Source organism: Ctenopharyngodon idella, chromosome 5 (genome assembly GCF_019924925.1).
Source record: "Ctenopharyngodon idella isolate HZGC_01 chromosome 5, HZGC01, whole genome shotgun sequence".
Taxonomy (NCBI): Eukaryota; Metazoa; Chordata; class Actinopteri; order Cypriniformes; family Xenocyprididae; genus Ctenopharyngodon; species Ctenopharyngodon idella.
Window position 1 is genome coordinate 24717711 of NC_067224.1, and position 21800 is coordinate 24739510.

Here is a 21800-nt window from a genome sequence, read left to right on the forward strand (position 1 = left end):
TGATAGTCTTCAAAGTGTCCATTTCCTGAGAGAAATGGATCCTTTTAAAAATCGTTTCCACCCTGTTTCTTGTACAGCCTCTATTTTCTTGTCAAACTCAAAGAACCTTTGGTAACACTTCACTTACAGCATGTATGTATAATGAATTAAAAGGCTATTCTTTATAAATTTTAATGTCCTACAGCTTGTAATCATTTGTATGGTCTTTTGTATAATGCATAAAAGCATAATTCATTAAAATACATCGTCAGCATCCAGTTATACTGCTTTAATGATGCATCATACTTATGACAATCTGTTAAACTGATATTCAATTCATTGTTCTGTTCAATTCATTCCATAAAAATGTCACTCCCAGGAAGTTACATCATTTGGACCCTTCCTAAAACATAACAGGGAAACAAATAAATACTCTCATTTAATTTTTTTCAATTTTTATACAAATATTAGTGCACTGAGCACATTTGCTGAGCTCAATCACTGAATCCTCTAACTAAATATGATTAAAATTATTCAAGCAAATACTTTTTCTTTTATTCATGTGAAATATAAGCTCATCAATAACTAAAAAACAAAATTTAGTTCCCATCTAGCATTGCCTCTACTGAATCATAACTTAATTTAGCCTAAATCTGCAACTTTGTTACTTGAAACCCTATTACCCACCTTTTTTCATTTATTTTATTTTATTACAAACTTATATATGTTTTATTTTATTTGTTTTAGGTTTATTTCTAGAAGAAAAAATAACACATTTGTCATACAATATTCTGTGAACTTCAAGCTCCTGACACTTTGTTGCAATACTACATTTTACATAATACAAGAACTATTTTATAGCATTTATAGACGTGGTTACAATAAAGACATATAAAAGATAAAATAAACTATATAACTTATGTTTATAAAAAAATATCTCTAGAATAATTTCTACGCATAGGCTTCAAGCGAAATGTTACTAAACCTCTTTTCTCACTCATGCTTGTCTTTTTATCTTTGCAAAAAAAATAAAAAAAAAACACATTCTGCTTTAAGATACTTAAGCTTAAAGCTTCTACTTGAATTACGGCAGGCTGAATGGTCTGTAAAATCATCACGGTAAGCATCCACAAGTGTCTGCATCCGTCTTCACTGAGATCACAGAAACTCTATCTGATGTTGCAGCTCCTGCACACATGCTGTGTTTTTCCATCATTTTCTCTTTTCTCTCATTTAAAATGAAGCGTTAGGGTCTTACACCTACTGCTAAACTCACCCTGCTGGAAAAAAGGATGATACACAAACGGCCACACAAAAGCGTCCGATCCTTCCCTACTAATTCTATTAGGCTCTGATCGGGGTTATCTATCTGTTTTAGTGAGCTAGAGATTCTCCTTATTATTTTTGTCCTTCTCTTTCTCTGTCCATTCACTTCATGCCTTTCACCTAATCTCTTCTGAGAGCTAAAATTACTTCCTAATCTGAGAAGAACACTTTCTATTTGGAGATTTGACAAAGACGCACACACAAAACCACACACATGTGCACACAAAGCTCTAAATTTCAATCTCAATGAATGGACCCAGACACAAAGAGAGCAGCCGAACAAATTCAATTAGGAAACCTCACTCTTAAAGCTCTGGGATTGCATTACATAAGAGCTCTTTTACTCTCTCCATCACCTCAGAAACTAGATAAAATCAACTCAAATTAACACTCTTTAAAATCTGTTTTGCACTTTTTCAATGCAAAGCCACAATGGTAATAAAAGCTGATGTGATGGTGGCAAAAGACACAAGAAGCATGGTTGAAAATTAGGAAGCCACACACACAAACACACATAAATGGACACTGGATTTAGGTTCACCCTGCAAACACCTCTCTCCTCCTGAAATCACTTCTCCATTATCTAATGCACTTAGAAATACATTGTATTTCACTTGGCTGTGGAGTTGAGAGTGAACAGCATTGATTTAGATTGGATTTGCAGATTAAATTAGACTGTCTCTGATCTATGAGAATGTATGATGTTTTAGACAGTGTAAATGCACAACGGTTTGAATGGGAATAGACCTCTGAATATAATGTAATCAAAGCACCATCCTTCATCGATCCAGCGGCGAATAAAACACAGAGACAATTCCCTCTGATACACCATCATCCATCTATCTATCCATCTATGCATCTATCAAAGCTTACGTACTTATCTATGTTCAATATTATTATTAATTTATATTAATTTTTATTTATATAAACTGATTACAAAAAAGTAATCTTCATAGTTTTATATGCGACAAGTGAATTTAGAAATCATAATATTATAGAGTATGAAAGTTGATTGGCTATTAATTTAGAAAAAGTATACAGTTTAAATTAGACAAAATAAGTCATAACAGATGATGCTCCAGTTAGAGAGTAGAGTTTTGAGAGATACAGCCAATGGAATGATAAATTGGTTACTACAAGATCGCATAATCGTCTGTGTGGTCTGAAACAGATTTTGATAAAGGCCTACAGTATTTTGTATGAATATTAATGCACATACTGTGAACATTTGTAGTCCTGAGATTAACATTTTTTACAAGTAGATCTAAACTAAAAGGTGTTATTTAGGACAAAATTTGAAAATCAACCCCTATGACTTAATTATTGATTATGCATTTCACTGCATCATTAGTAAAGCTTAAGTAAACTCCCTCCCTCCCGAATAATTCACTTAAACTGTTCATTTTTATGCATGAATGCATACAGCTGGCTCTGCTATCATTGCATCCACACAGTTGCCGTATGTTAGTCAATCCGACATGCACTCCTGAATGGAAAGAGATCTTCAAGCATATCCAATTTCTTTGGAAAGTGGCTTTAAAGGGTTAAATATTTGTCGTGATTTATAACATCAACTGATACCAATATATTTTTTTAAATTTTCAATATTAAATGTTAATGTTTATAAATACATAAACAATAAGGTAACAATATATTGTGCATTGATCCTAATCACAAAACAAAAATTATACACTTCATATACATACATATATAATGAACTTTACAAAAATGAGAAATACTGAGACAAAACTATAATCAGTCTTGCAGAGGTGATGTGAATGTGTGTGTGTCAGTGTTTCTTTTGAGAAGCAGCGTCACGTACACAGCAACAGTAAAACTGTTGCAAACACGCACATACACATAAACAGAGAAAACACAGCATTCACATCCAGCAAACACACATCAGCACTAACACATGAGATCAAACACACACACGCTCATGAACGCACACAGCAAAGGGCCATTAACCTGGCTGGTCTCCATGGCAACAGAGCTTGGCCCTCATAATCCAGTGCAGAAACCTTTGACTGAAAGAGGCAAGCATGGAAACACACACACACACACACTAAAATGTGTGTATGACACTGATTGCACTGAAGACGGCATAACACATAGCTATATAATTCATCCTCGCTCTATAAGCACTCTGTACCTTTTTCTTGAACTATCTAATCCTTTCCTTCTTGCTCTTATTATGCATTGCTCGCTCTGTACAGATACAAAAACCAAGAGAGGATCAACTTATCAAAAAATAATGCGAGGTAATGTGTGTGCGTGCGCGAGAGACGGTGGAAACCTTATAGCCATAAAACCGTTATTAAATATCCCTCTTACTACAAAATTACTTTAAGAAAATCAATCTGTTTCACTTATGGAAATTTACAGTTCCATCTCGCCCACAGCCGTCTCTGCGGATACATGACACCCCCCACCGCCACAACCTTCACATCCTCAAATCTTCATCTGTCAGAGAAGACACCTTATTATGACACATGGTCAATAGATCCAAGGCAAATTCTGACAAACATCCCTCGTTTCACTTTACACGCCACAAGACAGATTGTGCGCTTGAAATTATACCCTCATTTAAAACTCAAATCGATGACTTATTCCCAAGACTCAGCCATATATTTTTAAGTAATATGTTACAAGACTTTCACATACAGATTCAGAATATCTTAACTCAGCCACGATCGCCTTCTGAAAGCAGAGCTTTAATTTGGCTTGTGTACTATAAAAATACAATGCAAATATCTCATCCTTGAAATGCAGTATACGCACAATGACTTTAGGTGGAGATAATATTTTTAAATAAATTAAATTATAACTTTCAAATGTTGTAAGTTCATCTCAATTCAAATTGCATTTTAGGGAACTAGCACAGTAAGCCAAATGGTAACTATTTTAGTAATATGCTCATATTAAAATCTACAGTGAAGCAATAAATAATTGCAGCACTTATGTTTTGTCAATGTATTATCCAAGACTGATCATAATGAAAAATGCTCAAGCAGCCTATTGTTACTATTCTCTGCCAATTTTGAGCCGATTTGCTGTCAGGTAAAAATATTGATTATATATATATATATATATATATATTTATTAGGTCTGGGTATCGATACAGATGTCTCAATTTGATTTTTCACAAGATCTCAATTCGATTAGATTCTCGATTCGATTCAGTTCTCAATTTTTGATTCAATTCAGTAAAATCAATGAGTCAATTTTTACTGGCCCCATTACAAAAAGTAATAAATGATCAAAATAGTTATTGTTTTTGTTGTTTTGTTGTATCCTTGTATTGTAATAAATTCATGGGTTTCATGTGACGTCACACAGAGTTGCGGACGCCATTTGTAGGACCAAATTGCAACATCCCGTATATCTGCTGTGCTGTGGGCTGATCACAAAGAAATGGATTTAACATTTTACAATATCCCCCAAAAACCCTGAGCGACCTCAGTAATGGATTGCTGCTATCGTAGGGTTGCCACCCGTCCCGTAAAATACGGGATTTAAAGGTTAAATGATGCATCCTGTAGGCTATCAAATTAATACAGGACGCGATTTGTCCCGTATTTTACGTAGACCCACAGATACTTGAATAAACAAACAAGCACTTTGCTGTGTGGAAAATACCAATAGCAATAATAATGAAATAAATTTCACAAGAAATAGCAGAGAAGCTCACATTTGCACAGGATTGCATTTAAGAGTCTTTGAGTCCATAGTGACAGTCTCGAGAACATGCACCGTAAATCTGCGTGTTTAATAAATAAAAAAAAAGTCGAGCTCATGTCCGTCTTTTGGGGAAAATGGGGAAAAAGTTATCACTTGGGTCTTTCGGGAACTGAAAGATGATGAATTTTTGATGAACGCAAAGCAAACTGCACCGTTAAAGCAGCATGTGGTGGCAGACACATCCATGCTTAAAAAATTTGGATAATCTATTAATATAATATTCCATACACTATCCAAGACAGATAATCAATCATTATATTTTTAGACACTGGTAGATAGATTAATTAATTAATGTTATTGATTTATCATTCATATTAATCATATACATACATAATAAATAATTCTATCTGTCATATACAATTTATGACATTTAAAAACATTTTTAAAAGTTCTAAATTATTTACATAAAAATGCAACAAAAAATGACATAATAATGTAGTCCTAATTTAGGTAAATTAATTAAAAATTAAAAATTCATCCCATCCAGGTAACAGCTGCAGAATTGTCAAAAAAGTTATTGCTGGTTCAGAATGAACATACTGTATATTGAAGAGTTCTTCAGAAATAAATAAAATACTCAAATGTAAAATAATAATATAAAATGTGTTCTGTTCCAAGTTCACATACTTGATCCCATGTGTTTTCATGGTTTATTGTTGACATGTCGATATTGTTGAGGGTCGTAAATGGGTGTCCCTTATTTTGCTTTACTGAAGAGAGATGACTGGACTCTTACAGAACACTCCAGACTGCAGTGAGAGCTTTATTTTGTGTAAGTAATGTGACTGACAATACAAGAGATGTGCTTTACCGACATTATTGACAATTCCATTCAAAGATACTTGCTATTCATGTAACGTTAATATCATTAACCCTTCCTGAGGTGAAGCAACGGTAGTCTTTAAAAGCACATGCTTTTAAATGCCTTCAGAGCTTCGCCGGTGTATGAGATAGATGTAAATGTCAGCAATCATAAAATTCGGCAAGTTTTTACTGGACTTTAGTGGAGTCAGCAGTTTGCTTGATAGTAAATAAGAGTCTAATCCTAAAGTATCTATTTTCTTTAAATACCGTTGCTTTGCATTGGTGGTGAGGAGTGCTATTTTAGTGTGTGACATCTTTCCGATCACCAAGGAGATGCTGCGCGTAGGTCCTAAAGATGGCGACTGTAGCAAAAGTGTCACATGCCTGAAAATCTGAAAATGAATAAAGTTATGACACCAAAATTTTAGATACCAGTGAAATTTAACAATTCTCAATTCCAATTTCGATACCACAGCTAAAACCACTAGCCTAACTAATATAAATTCCAAAGATTATTAAAGAGAAGTAAACAGTTATTATTAATAAAAAAAAGGAACAAATAATCAAACTACAAGCAACAGCACAAATAAATAAATACAATAGAACAAAGATTTAAATGAAAATCAGTGCTTTTTAATAATCAAATGTAACACAACACTGCATATAATCTATTATATTATAATCAGTAAAGAGCAGTGAGTAATTCCTTTGTCTTTTTTAAAAAACACAAACAGCAGCAGGAATATTAGGCTGCTGTCACTTTAAGTCTAAAGCATGGATCCAATGTAATGATACACATGCCTTGTCTTTCTCTACTGTTTACGTTCACTTAAGTCATAACTGACTATGTTTACTACTCGCCAAGGTGGGCATTTTGAGATAAATCTGTATAAATTTGTCCATTTAAGCACAAGGAGACATGAAAGATAATTAATATATGCACGCTGTCTGAGACGTTCAGCTTTCTGTGTGCACTTCGGATGTGTGCACTGCGCACATAAAACTTCTCACACAGCGCACGCCAGCTCTCTTTCGTGTCTTCTTGCGCTTGAATGCTTAAAAACGTGTGCAAAAGATCGATCGAGACAGTGACAGTTCCTTCAACTGTTTGGAATGTCTTTCACGTTTAAAGGCGCACCTGTATCCGCCATGTTAAACACTGAATGAATGACAGGGTCCCCGCTGTAACATTGCACAAGGTAAATGGGAGGTTGACAACTAATGGAGAAGACTAATAAGACTAATAAGATTAACGTCAATCAGATATTATGTTCAATGTTTGTGGAAATAAATATGGAAAAAGATGGATTCGTGGCTTTTGAGAATCGATATCGAATCGACCACTTTTTTCAGCTTTAACTTCCTTTTGGGGGTTCAAGCCCAAAAGGAACAGTTCACCCTAAAATGAAACTTCTGTCATCATTTACTCAACCTCATGTTGTCAAATAGAGATGTGAAACCAGTGCAGTTCTTTTAAAAATCTCTTTTTGTGTTTAACAGAACAAATAAATACGAATTTGGAATGACATGATAAATAATTTTTGGGTGAATTGTCCCTTTAATTAACTTGAACTGTTTTTGATCATTACTAGTGTTTGAAGTTGACCAAAAAAGAAAAGAAGATCAATTATTTTGCATTCTGAGCACAAAGTTTCATGAAGAGTAACATTCAATTCACTCTCTTTCTCTCAGTCAGACTCAACAGGGACACATTTCAAGGGCGCACCGCTGGCTTTAACTGAGCTTTCATCTTTGCTTACCCTTACCAGCTGGTCTTGTTCACACATCATAAAACACACACACATACAAACACATGCCACACCCTCCAAATATAGCACTTTGGGGGGTATTTTTTGTAAATTAATGTAAATTTACTTTCAATGACTTTTTGTTTAATTATTTTTGGATTGATTGACACAGCCGATCTGCGCGCACCACAACATTTTCACACTTGTGGATCTGGCATATTAACAACTTGAAGAAAACTGCTAAACAAAGAAACATCTGCTGTGAATCCCGGCACACAGCCTCCACGATGGGTTTCGGTGCCACATCTGCTGCTGCTGTGACTCATGCGCCGATGCCTCCGCGATAGTCTTTGACTCTACCTTCGCTGCCGTGACTCATGCCGTGAAACCTTACGGATGTTCTCCCACTGCAGCCACGGTACCTCGGAGATAAGGTCTGCCTAGGTTTTATACGTGCTGATGTGTCACCTACCCACCTGCCTGTTGCATCATACTCTCTCAGCTGCTCTTCTTTTGCGCTGAAGTTGCATCTGCTTTCATGCTCCTCTGCAGTCTAACAACCGGCCCCTGGAGCAGGAGGCCCCCGGAGGGCCCTTTGCTGTCCAAACTCTCCCACAATAAAACTTTACAACTGGACATCCCTACTATTTTATTTACATCAGCCCCTCTCTTTTATTCCCACACCTCGTATGTGTCTGTCCCTCCATTCTTTTCTCTATTCCCTTTCTTTGCTGTTGCAGTTGTTTGTCCTTGTCTTATCAAAAAAACACGTGTGCTCCAATTATAAGCAGATTCCTCATTGGAAAACGATCCAGAGCTCAAGAGAGTAAATAAGCTACAAAAAGCTTATTTAAGGGGGGGGGGTTAAAAAGAATGAAAGAGGGACAATGTGTGTGTGTGTGTGTGTGTGTGTGTGTGTGTGTCTATAAATTTCTGGCTAGATTCATTGCTCTGTTTTATAGCCCTCTATTCATTGAGCTTATCAGATACGACACAGTCTATTTACAACAGACTTTATCACATGCGCGCACACATGCGCAAACAGCCATACAGTAAATCTTCTGCCAGTTATTCGCTTCCCTGCCATATGTAGAACTCTAAACGTCTCCAGAAAAGAAATCTTGACGGTACAAGAGCTTGTTATACTCGCTGCCCCTACGTCTTTCTTCTCCGTCCCTTCCTTTTTCATTAAATTCAGCATTCTTTAACAACATTTCTCTCATCTTTGTATATGCGTGCATGTGTGTATACACCATTCCAGCCTTCAGTCCACAAGCTAATCCATTAATTAGTTGCATGACTAACTCACCAACCTCGGGAGGCATCAATCAAACACAAACACACATGCACGTGGACAGACACAAACACCCCGAGGGATGAAAAATGAGAGGTGAAAAATGTATGTGGGAACACGCAGATCAATTCACAAGCTATTTACACATCTGCTTTAAAGAGCGTGTGTGTGTGTGTGTGCGCGTGTGTGTTTGCGCATTGTCCCGCAGTCATATTAAGTATTCCAAACAAACCATTTCAACCTCCTCACTTCCACCCCCCCACCCCTGTGTTTCCCATAATGCTTCAGGGCAGGTGATGCCCCCCCTCCTCCTTGCTGAAGGACAGAATGTTGAGTGTGTGTGAGAGAGGATGGATAAAGGGGAAGAATGGTTGGTGTGATTAATTTCTCTTTCCTTTTTTCTTGTCACACCCTTTGAGAGAGGCAAACAGATGTGAACGTACATAACAAGGATGCCCGCACTTGTTGCACGCAATTGCCCACCGATTCATTACACATGCGTGGTTACCCTGGTGACCTACATCTCGTTACCGAGGTAACATTTTTTTCTGGGTTACCATAGCTTATCCTAGATGTTGTTTATTGCATGGCGCTTATAAAACAGCTCCTTGGTCGCGACTCGCAAACGTGACCTCACAGATATCTCAACGCGACTGTTTCCTTATATATAGTGAGCGTTAGCTCCGCGAAACGAAGCCAACGGCGGTTACCGACTCTGAGCTGTCAGTTGTGCGACATACATATGCATCAGGTCTACTGCAGTGTCAAAACACCTTATCACAATGACATCCAACAGGGTGACCCGGAGGAGTACTAGAGAAATATGTGCGTGTGTGTGTGGGGTAACGGCAGGTAAAGTGACACACTTTGATGACAGGACATTTAATGAGGTGATAGGAAAATGACATGCATTATAAAGACCCTGCTCTACAGAGATAGAACGGGCGCTGACATACACGCACCTACACTTGCACACAAATGCGCATGGGGGAGTTTTTCTGAACCTCTGGAGAGAACAAGACAATCAAGATTTGCCAAATAACCTTTTTACTAAAATTGACAGAAGATACATTGTGAGTGAAAGAGCTGGTCTGGTTATTTTGTGTGATTTCCTTGTGACAATAATGACCTTTAATGGTTTAAAAGGAATGCATCATGTAAAATGGCAAAAAAAAAGCACTTAAAAAAAAACGAAATAACATGAAATCACTTTGTAATTACTCAGGAAAGCACATCTGCATCTTCAGTGACTGACTAAAATGGTTTTGATAGAAAAAGGGTGCCTGCAAAGATTTCTTTCTTGTGGGCGAATTATAAAAAAAAGAAATAAAGCGAATAATTTGCATGTTTATGTCTGAGTGCGTTGCATATTTAAAACATTACGATGCAACTAAGTTCATAAGCTCTGAGGATGAGTCACTTGAGCGCCGGGAAAGATTCTAATGGCAAGTTTTTTTAAAAGGAAAGTATATAGGTAGTATTTTTAGCTAATCCAACCACCATCCTTCAAATTGGTTCTTTAAAACCCAAGCTACACTGTTTCCTTTCACATTACCTTCAAAGTCCCTCTACGACTATCAAAACACACACACAACTGTAGTGAAATTAAGACATTTAGACCTTACTGATTAACCAACAGGCAAGAAAGGCAGAGGTAAAGAAACACACACACAGTCATGTCTGAGATTGTTAAACCTTATTAATAGCTGTGTAGTGTGAGCTAAATAATGCACTTGGCCTTTCACAGTCCCTTAATTTATGATGTGAAGTGCAACCCCCTACCTGCCATATTCCAGTCTTTACACACACTATGGAAGAAAAATAGTGCCATATGTTTTTGAAACAAAAATCATCTTGAATTACACTACTTGAAAAAAAATATGCATTGCATTAACCGTGCTTGTATTTTAATGCATTGTATTTTTAGGGCTTGCATTTTTATGGGCTGAAATTCAACATTGTATATTTAAGCTGTGAATATTTCAATTCAAAACATTTCACACACATTTTCATTGATAAAAATGCAATAATCCATATTCACCTTTCAGATTTCACTTCCAAAATATTCATTCTGTTTAAAAAAAATCAAACCTATAATATTCAGCAGGCAATTTCCGGTCCATTTTATTTCGCGTCCACAAATTCAGTGGTTAAAATTTCAACATTTCACATCCGGGAGCTGCAGGAAAAGCAGTAGAGTACCGAGCATAATCTCCATATGCTGTTAGTCGACTTCACCAGCAGGTGGTGCAAGTGCGTGTTGATGAAGAGCAGAGCAACAGTTAGAGCAAATCATTCATTAAAACGGATTTACATTAACGGAGCAAGCAGTAAATGCATGTGTGATTATTATCAGGGACAGTATATATGCAGAATAGACACAAAAGTTGTGTTTACATTTAATTCAATGTCTTTACTGTTACTTTCCCTGTGTAGCCTACATGTAAGCAGCTTTCTCTACAGTGAACGAGATTATTTCCCGATGCTGATGTACAATTCAAACGGTAAATCTGAGGTAGACATAACTTTCCTTAACTTTATATCGCAGCTGTGCTGCAGTACTGGGGTTTCACTCAATACGTCATACTCCAGGATTCCTGCCATCGGGAGATATAGAACGCTTAACTTATCTTTATAGACTAAGTACAGTTTTATAAAAGACCACCAAACACGCACATTATTAAGAATGTAGGCTATAGGCTACAAGCAAGCAGGTTGACTCAGAATATGAGCGTAATGTGCAAAGTTTGACGCCAAGCGTTTCCCAGTGAAATACTGGCATTAAGTTGGCTTGACATTGGACGGTCGAGATTCGCAAATTTAGGGATCGTCTCTAAAATTACATATGAGATTTCTAACTTCAATAGCATTTGAAGAGAATGACTTACAGTCATAAAACCAACTGTAAAGTGTTCATGTAGGTTTCAGGTATGATGCACACCTTTTAGATTCTTGATATTGAATAAAATAAACTGTCAAGTCATATATCGTTATATATTTCACTTAGCCTACTATATGCTCATACACAAAATATACCATAATTTAAAGCTCTACAGTATTTGAAGAGAATGGATTACAGTCTGCAAAGTGTTCACGTTGGTGTGAAGCACAACTTTTAGACTGTTGATAATAAATGTGCTGTAGTAAAATAATAAACTCATGCTGTAGTAAAAAATAGTAATACAAGATTTGACAGTTTATTTTATTAAATATCAAAAATCTACCATATACCATAATTTTAGATTGTTGATATTAAAATAAATAGAAGCGGTTCCTAAATTTGCAAATATGGACCGTCCAATGTCTATCCAAATTTATGTCAGTGTTTCACTGGGAAACGCTTAGCGTCAAACTTAGCACATTACGCTCATATTCTGAGTCAACCTTCTTGCCTGTAGCCTATATAGTATAGTAGGCTATAGGTGCACGTTTGGTGGTCTTTTATATCACTGTATTTAGTCTATAAAGATAAGTTAAGCGTTCTATATGTCCCGACGGCAGGGGAATCCTGGAGTATGACGTATTGAGGGAAACCAGAGTACTGCAGCACAGCCGTGATATAAACTTAAGTAAAGTTATATGTCTATCTCAGATTTAACGTTTGAATTGTACATCAGCATCGGGGAATAATCTCGTTCACTGAAGAGAAAGATGCTTACATGTAGGCTACACAGGGAAAGTAACATTAAAGACACTGAATTAAATGTAAACACAACTTCTGCATATATACTGTCCCTGATAATCATCACACACACATTTACTGCTTGCTCCGTTAATGTAAATCCGTTTTAATGAATGAAATGAATGACTTGCTCTGTTGCTCTAACTGTTGCTCTGCTCTTTGTCAACACGTGCTTGCACCACCTGCTGGTGAGGTCGACCAACAGCAGATGGAGATTATGCTCGGTACTCTACTGCTTTTCCTGCAATTCCCGGATGTGAGATGTTGAAATTTGAACCACTGAATTTGTGGACGCGAAATAAAATGGACCGAAAATTGCCTGCTGAATATTATAGGTTGTATTTTTAAACAGAATGAATATTTTGGAAGTGAAATCTGAAAGGTGAATATGGATTATTCCATTTTTAACAATGAAAATGTGTGTGAAATGTTTTGAATTGAAATATTCACAGCTTAAATATACAATGTTGAATTTCAGCCCATAAAAATGCAAGCCCTGAAAATACAATGCATTAAAATACAAGCACGGTTAATGCAATGCATATTTTTTTCAAGTAGTGCAATTAAAGATGTTTTTTGTTTCAAAAACATATGTCACTATTTTACTTCCATAACACACACACACACACACACACACACACACACACTCAATCACTGAGCCACTGTACATTAAAAAAATGTTCCTAAATGATTGATAATAAATAATTATTATTTTGGCACAAACTAATAACCTACACAAATAAAGTGTCTGTAATGCAATTTTATTTACTACCAATTTAATGGTGATTTTGCTAATATTATTATTATAACAACAATAAAACATAATAAAAGTAATAAAAAATTAAGAAAATTTACACACACATATGTATGACCATTATACAAATATAAAAAATATTGTTCATATTACAAACTACACCAATAAATAAATACCACTTATATACATACAAAAAAAAACAAAAAAAAAAAAAACTACTGATACACTGTGTGAGGTCGTTTCTCTTTCTGGCACAACACGTCAGCCAAACACATACCCCTGACATTAATTAATCAAACCATCAATCAATTAACACAATAGGATTAACAAGCCTTGGGAAGGGATTTACACATGAATATATAATGACTCTCTCTCCCTATTGCTGTCTTTCTGTTGCATGCTGGGAGTGGGTGTGTTCAAGTCTGGCATGTGTGGGAGAGCTGTATGGTGGGCTTTTTGAGTCCCCTTTCATGCTACTACACCTCTCCCCCCTAGTAACAAGTTCACGTTTGTGCTGCAGGCAAGTTCCACAGGAGGACGTGCCCTCAGCTGTCTGTTATCAGAACATAAATTTGGCATCAATTAAGGAAAAAAAATCTATTTTTGAAAAATGAATCGCTGGTTAGCCCACACAATGTGCCCATCACAATATCCAATACAGCAACTTCTTATTAGAAAGCAAGCTGTAGTGAGAGCAATTTCGCAAAGAAAGAGCAGTCAAAATAATTCTAGGAGACTGTTTCTTTTTGGAGAACGATTCCATATTTATAAGGACTGTTAATGTAGTGCGTTAATGCATGTGATTAATTAAATATGTTGAAAACTCTTAATTCTTTTTAATGCAATTAACGCATTAATTCAATTTGACATTATAACTTTCATTATGTTTTGTGTGATTTCTAAAGAGTGGTCAGAATCAATCCTTCAAGGCTGTTTGGAACTGATGGCAGTGCGCACACAGACAAAAGTCCCCAGCGGAGCAACCGTTTAGAAGTAAATGATGGAGACCCTTTTTATGGGTAATTTATTTATAAATCAAATCCAGACGGGACATTTAACAAAAGTAAAGTATTTGTCATGAATGGGGCAGTTGTAGTCTAATGGTTAGAGAGTCAGACTTGTAACCCGAAAGTTGCAGGTTTGATTCTCAATACTGGCAGGAAATGACTGAGTTGCCCTTGAGCCAGGCACCTAAACCCCATTTGCTCCCCGGGCGACGCAGCAAAAATGGCTGCTCACTGCTCCGTGTGTATGTGTCAACGGTTTGCAGTGTGTGTGTGTTCTCTACTCACAACTCCTAATTTGTGTGCACTAACTAGATGGGAATTCAGAGTATGGGAATTATAACATTATAACTTTCATTATACTTGGCCTTCACATGTCACTTTTTCACTTTTTTATGTTTTGTATGGTGGAATTTAGTCATCATCAAAACTCAACATGTAAATTATTTCCTTACAAGTGAACCACCATGCCATTCGTAGTATAAGCCTAGTATTTTGTGTTTTTGGAATTGAATGTGATCAATCAAATCTTGTAATCAATTAACAGCCACAGTATTTAAGTTTTGGACTAAGAGGGATAAAAAGCAAAAGTTGATTTTTAAAAGAAATTAAGAATGGTTTTAAGATAGCGGTAAAAATATGGATGGATGGATGGATGGATAGATAGATAGTCTACCACATTGGCAGCATGTTACACACTTAACTTTCAGAGCCTGGAAGTATTGGCATATCCCTACCATAGCAATGTCTGACATAACTAAGCCTCCTCATGCATGCACACACACACTGCCAATAATGACCTGAAGTCATGTTGAGTCATGTTTATTTATAAGGCACTTTGGGTCACAAGTTGAACTCTCACAAAACCTAGAAGCAAATTTAAATCATGTGTGATTTAAAACCAAGGAAGTGTGATCATGCTCACTGGCTCTTTTTACTTTGCTGGGAATGCTAGAAAACCATTAGCAGAATCTGCGATATCTCCTGTTGCATCATTAAAATTGGTAAAAAAGAGACAAAAAGAGGGAAGATGCAGCAGTGATGTTGCTGATATTTAGAATAATAGCTCCATTAGGAGATGCTCCGTTACATGCCACATAACACCCTCTAGCCACATGTGCTAATGTTTCATGCTGATTATCCTCCAGACCACGGTGCAATCATATTAACACACACTTCATGAGATAAAAAAGGCTTTAGGAAAGTGTTGCTGGAGCTGGTCTGATACACACACATACACATGGGTGGGTGTGCCTGTGTGTGTTCCAGAATGGACCACCTTGCCAAGCATCTGCTATGGAAGGAAGCCAGAGTAAAATCTGGGCCATGGTGCATCTCTCTCTCTCTCCCGCCTTCAAGTGTCAGCTGTACGGAGCAGACACCAAGCGTGTTTTCTGTGATCAAAACAATGGGGACACGTGTTCTGTCTCTCTCTCTCTTTGTGAAAGGGAAGAATTTCTCCATCAAATGTCCCTTCCAAGTACGGTGACAGACGGAGCAAGAAAGGAAGGCTAAAGGAGAGAAGTAAGATGTTCTGACTGATAAGGAGGGAGAAAAATGAGAAAAGACGGATGGATCTTGAATAGCTAAAGTGACGACTTCAGAATTTTAAAATATTGACTTGCCAGTGATGTGTTTTTAAAGGGATAGTGCACCCAAAAAAACTCATTTCTCATGTTTTCATGTTTCTGGAATCTGTATGACTTTTTCTCTTTTGCATATCACAAAATAAAATATTTAGAGCAGAATGTCCAAGCTGCTATTTTCCATACTATAAAAGTGAATGGTCACCATGTTCGTCAAGCAAATTAATAACATTTTAACATTTTTTTTTAAATTAGGGATGCCCCAAAATTAAAATTCTGGACTGAAACCGAAAATTCAGGATGCACCAAAACCAAAAAAATAAATAATAAATTAATAATCAATTAATTAATCAAACTTATTTAATAATCAACAATGAAATACCTAAAGCTAAGTTGTACAAACATTTAAATGCACATAAGGCAGTTTTTATATAAATATATTAATAACAGAACTGTTTCTACTTCAGTCTGTCAGAGAAATATAAACATTTAAATGACAATATACTGTAATAACTTGCTTTCATGACAGATGTATTCAAACATACATTAAATAATGAAGACATCACTAACAGTTTAAGTAAAAATAAAGTTAAGTAAATTAAGTAAATTTTCTAGCTAACTAATGAGCTTATGGACACTGAATAGCTTTCCTGAGGTAAATGTAACATTAAGTGGTATTGTATAGCCTACAAAGCTGTTTTATTGATGTCTTTACCCGGTTGAAACACTGATTGAGTGTTTGAGTGAAACACTGACATGAGACAGGATTCATTTTGGTAAGTTCAGTAATTTATCTTTCAACATACCCTCTGGTGTTCACCTATGTTTATTTCTTGCTGTACCTAGTAGTAAGGAGGAGCTTGAACTGAGGCGGCTACAGTGATGTGTCATGCTTTTATATTGTTTTTTGTCTTTGGTGGCTACTATCATTGGACATTCTACTAAACCATTGATTCTCAACCAGGAGGCTTGGGTCCACTAGGGGCCTCAGAAAATTTCAATCAAGATGACTTAAAGGAGTCATGAACTACGTTGTTTTATTGTTTTATAATGTTTCCTGGGGTGCACTTACAATGTTAGTATGCTTTTTACATCAAAAATTGTCATAATTTAGAAATAAAAGGCATTTTTCCTAACCTGATTTCAGCCCTCTAATTTGAACACTCTGTTTCTGCTGTGTCCGCTGTGAGACTTCAGTGTAAACGCCCACTGCTGTGATTGGTTAACATCTTTGCATATGAAATAGTCAAGTATTACTCTCTACGTGGAACTTTCTCGAAATCTTTTAGCACGCTTTTACTATTACAGCTCTCAAGGTTAACTAATCGTGAAAAGTGTTATTCATTATAGCATTACATTTAGATCTATGGCAATATATTTCAATTGTGGCATGAAAGGCTGCAGTGATGAACATTGTAGCCGATCACAGACATGTTGTTGAGTGCAAGAAAGCAGTGATCTCGTCATTGCAACTCAGTTTCTGCACACTAACGAATGCTTTCATCATAACTAACAGTTCAAATGCTGTTTGATTGACAGCTCCAGCGTGCGCTGATTGATTGACAGCTCCAGCGATTGTAAAGGGAGCGTTCAAAGAGCGTTGTTCGCTTTCTATATTTAATTTAATCACCATTTAAATAAACAGATTATTTAAGAGAAACAATTGGAAGTTAACCGTTTAGACAAAGAACATCTGTACATTAATCATTACATATCAGATCAGGCATTAGAATTAACACAGTTACTTACATGTTGTTGCATTACTGCATAAATCTGTTTGCAAAGCCTGCGCAGAAATGCGATTGATTTACCAAAGAATACACAGTGGAATATACTGAATACAAATAAATAATGCTCAACTGAGACATTCACATTGTTGAAAATAAATAACCATATTCCTAGCATTAGGATCCTTTGAAAGGTAATGCTATTTTTAGTCCTGTATCGCTCTTCTCTCCTTGTCATCTCACTAACAGGCCAGTGGGAGGGGCTAACGTTGCAATGATGAAGTAGGCATTGATTACTTCTGCGGAGGCGGCGTTTCACCTATCTATGAGATAGGCACATTCTGGGACGAGTCGTTCGCTGGGCCTGGTGTCAATAAAAGCTTTTATTGGACTAACAAGGAAGTTTTCAGTTCTGAAACTTACAGGATATTCGTATATGTATGATGACCTCTTATATATCAAATGCTCAAGGAAAAGTTTATTTTTCAATTCATGACCCCTTTAAAATTATTTAAAATAAGACAAAACAAGCATTAATTTAAGCTAACACAACTAAAAATAAAGATTTTTTTTATTTATTTTACATATTTTACATCACCCTCTTAACAACATTTTTGAAAAAGAAGAAGTGCCCATAAAACTAGGGATAGAGGCTTTGAATACAGTTGTGGAGTCAAAAAGGCTGAGAACCACTGTACTAAACTACTTCATTTGGGTTTCTCTGAAATAAAAGTGAGGGTGAGTAAATAATGACATCTTTATAAAATAAAGATTAGTCTTTTTTTTTTGTTTGTATGATTTTAAAAGTATAAAAAATAATAAAAAAAGAAAACTGCTGTGGAGTGAAAATGAAAGTATGGAAATTTAGGAAATGAAAGTGTTTGAAGAGAGATGAAGAGAGAAAGGGAATGAGGATAAAATTCTGTCTTTTAAGAGATTATGTGAGGAGAATTTGACACAGACCATTACACAGGAGAGATGCATTACACTTTAGAAAACAAATGTATACACTCTCACACACATATACATAAATTCAGGGATGAACTGGGGTTAAAAACAGCTCCCATGTTGGCCTTTCACAAATTAGGGTGTATAATTCCCCAATATACTGTAGTGTTCACCACCTGTGCATGCAGTATAATACAGACTATTGCTTGCTTTCTTATCTAATTAATATATACAGTACACTGTATATTTCACTGTACTTAAAATGCATCTGAAATAACTGTCCTTCCACTGAAAATCATCAGTATGAAATGTTTAGATTGTCAAAAGGTAAGATTTTCTCAATGAAATCATAGGGACCGGAGTTTAAATCCCAGATTATAATGCATTACTTTTCAATACACTTAGCAGCAGGGAGCATTTGATTGGATTTATTTTATTATTGTACTGACTTGATTAACTAGACCTGTACTGTATGGTGCTATATATAAAATCCAACCCCCACATGTTTGGTTTAGCAGGTGAGGAGACTCACAGGCAGCAGAAGTGGGATGACACAGCCAGAATCAGAGAAATAAGTAAGGGAGCTGCTCTTTAAAACAGCGTCTATCACCTGTAACCTGCAGAATTCGTGACTTTAATGATGGCACAACTTTTCTTCCTTTAAATCACAGAGCTGCACAATTAATCCAAAAATATAAATGAGACTGCAATTATGGCTGTTGTTAAGACTTCTGTTTCAGCATTCTCCTGTTGTGTCAAAATGTTTAATTTATGTGACTTTTTGCAGTTAAGCATTGTAACTAATTATAGACACATCTTTTTGCTCTTGAAAGCAGCAGTGAATCAGAGGCACTTAAATTACTCTAAAGCCCATGACACACCAAACTGACATCAAAGAACTAGTGGCCATGAAAGCTGACAGTGTTGTTGCCTCGCGACTCAGCTGAGCCCACCCAGATGTCTGTCTTGCCCACCCAATCAGAATTTAGGCAAAGAAAGTGTTAATCTTTTTTTCTTTTTCTTTTTTAACAATTTGTGCATTGATTAAAAGCAATCTGCCTGCTGTGTGCTGAGATGTTTGATGAAGGGCTGTAGAATGCCCAAACCAAAAAAGAAAAAAAAGAAAATTGCAGTATTTTTTTATTATTATTATTAGCTAAAAGTAACAGTGCATTATACACTAACAAGGCAGCTTTAGTCTGTAGGACAAAAAAAAAAGAAGCAAAGGCTGGCAATCACAGCTCATTTAAGAACGTGCATTTAGTGCATGGATGGAGCAAGAACATAATATAAGTGTATAAAATACAGATGCATAGCTCAGTTGAAACCTTCCCCTCTTTGGTAAAAAATGGAAGCATTTTATTTAAAGTAAAAATAACCCCCAAACCCCCCTCACCAAATGACCCCCCTAAGGCCCACCAAAGATAATTGCCAGCACACCCTAGTCTGGCTTGAAGACATCGCAAAGACTGCAGCCAAAGGCCAAATAGCACATAAGTTGCACCTGTGTGAGAGGAAATAACTATCTATACCAGCAGTTAGCAGTAGTCTATTTTCGACATTTAAAAAGGGAAACCAAAACTAGGACTGCAGACATACAGTACAAACCACAAACAAAGCAACGCCTGCTTATCATTTTTAACAGGAATCAGTTAGTCTGTACTTTCTTTATTCCAGACAGCCATGTTGTTAAGTATTGGAATGCTAAGGTAAGATGAAGATCAGAGTGATCACCTTCCATTAAGGAGCTTTAGAGACAAATAATATAAATTTAGAATATTTTGTATTTGAATTGGATTTTTGAATTTGGATTATTTTTAAAAGTAACTTTCAATCTTGGTCAGGGCTCGAAATGACCTTTTTTATTTGGTAGCACATGTGCGCCCAACAGATTTCTTTAAATTTCTTTAAATTTAAATATCACATTTAGCTCTCTGCCAATTGACCGGAACAGTTTAACAAATCGAACCTGATCCTGATCTTGCCACACACTTGTCCTAGGATTTATTTTGTTTGGCACTGTTTCCCCATATTTAATCAAGTTCTCATGCTTAAAATATGTGGATTTAGTGGCGAACGCAGTGTTACCTGCAACCTCTGTCCCACAGGCCTTACAGTGAACATACTGCATTGAGACATTTTCATAGCGGAGCTAGTCAGTCTTTTAGCCACTCTTTATGAAAACTGTAAACCTTATCTAAAATCTGCATTAAACTTAGGAAGGTAAAGATAAAGTTTAATTGGTTATGTAATGTTGGTTAGAAAGGTGGACTGTGGACTGCATCAGCTCACAGCAGCCACATATTGTGCAGTAATTAGCGAATGTTAAAAAAAATTAAAACAGGTCATACCTCAACAATTATTTGCACCAGCACAAATGCTCCCAGATATATTTTTAGGTCGCACAAATTACATTTCGGGAACATATGCGAACAAAATGGTTGCAATTTCGAGCCTTGCTTGGTTCTTAATATATACAGTGCACTGCCAACGAGTGACACATCAAAACGCTCCCGTTATAATCACAGACAGAGGTAAGACACAAATAAGAGGTTTAATGTGGAGTAGATGGCTTTGGTTATAACGGGAGCATTAGCAGTCCAAAACTCAGTGCATGGATGGTTCAGTCAGCTCACACTGAAATGCAGGACTCAAACATTCAGTGTAATGTGGATCTGTGTAAACCTGCAGTGAGTGACAGCTTCAGTCATTATAAATGGAAGAGCACTAGAATGTAAATTGCTGCTTCCTGTGTGTAATTTATCTCAAATTTGATTCACTTTTTTAAAATATTTTCGTGCTACTAAATAGTCTAATGTAAGGTTGACTGTTCAAGCATACTCTTGTTTTACTGATAGAAGTATTTTAATGTAAATTCTATCAATTGGAATTGGAATTATATAATGGTAAATGTCATTATCATAATTTTTGTCATAAGGCCATATCTACAGCCCTCCATATACATATATGTAAAACACACACACAGACACACACACACACACACACACACACATTCAACTAGCCCTCCTTGCACATATGAATGGTGAATGGACAATGGCACGCATATAAAGCAGACACACGGTAAAGGAAAAAGAGACAGAAGAGACAGAAAGAGAGGAGAGGGGTCTCAAGAGCTGACAACTTGCCTAACGATGAAAGACTCCCACCTACCAGAGCTCTGCCTTCTGCCTGCCAGCATCTATGGTG

At 36.3% G+C, this 21800-nt stretch overlaps 1 protein-coding gene across 4 annotated transcripts in view; it reads right to left on the reverse strand.

Moving 5' to 3' along the window:
* The window catches only part of tenm1 (teneurin transmembrane protein 1), a 202295-nt gene that overhangs the window by 91209 nt on the left and 89286 nt on the right, over window positions 1-21800 (reverse strand). The gene's annotated exons all lie outside the window — the stretch shown is intronic.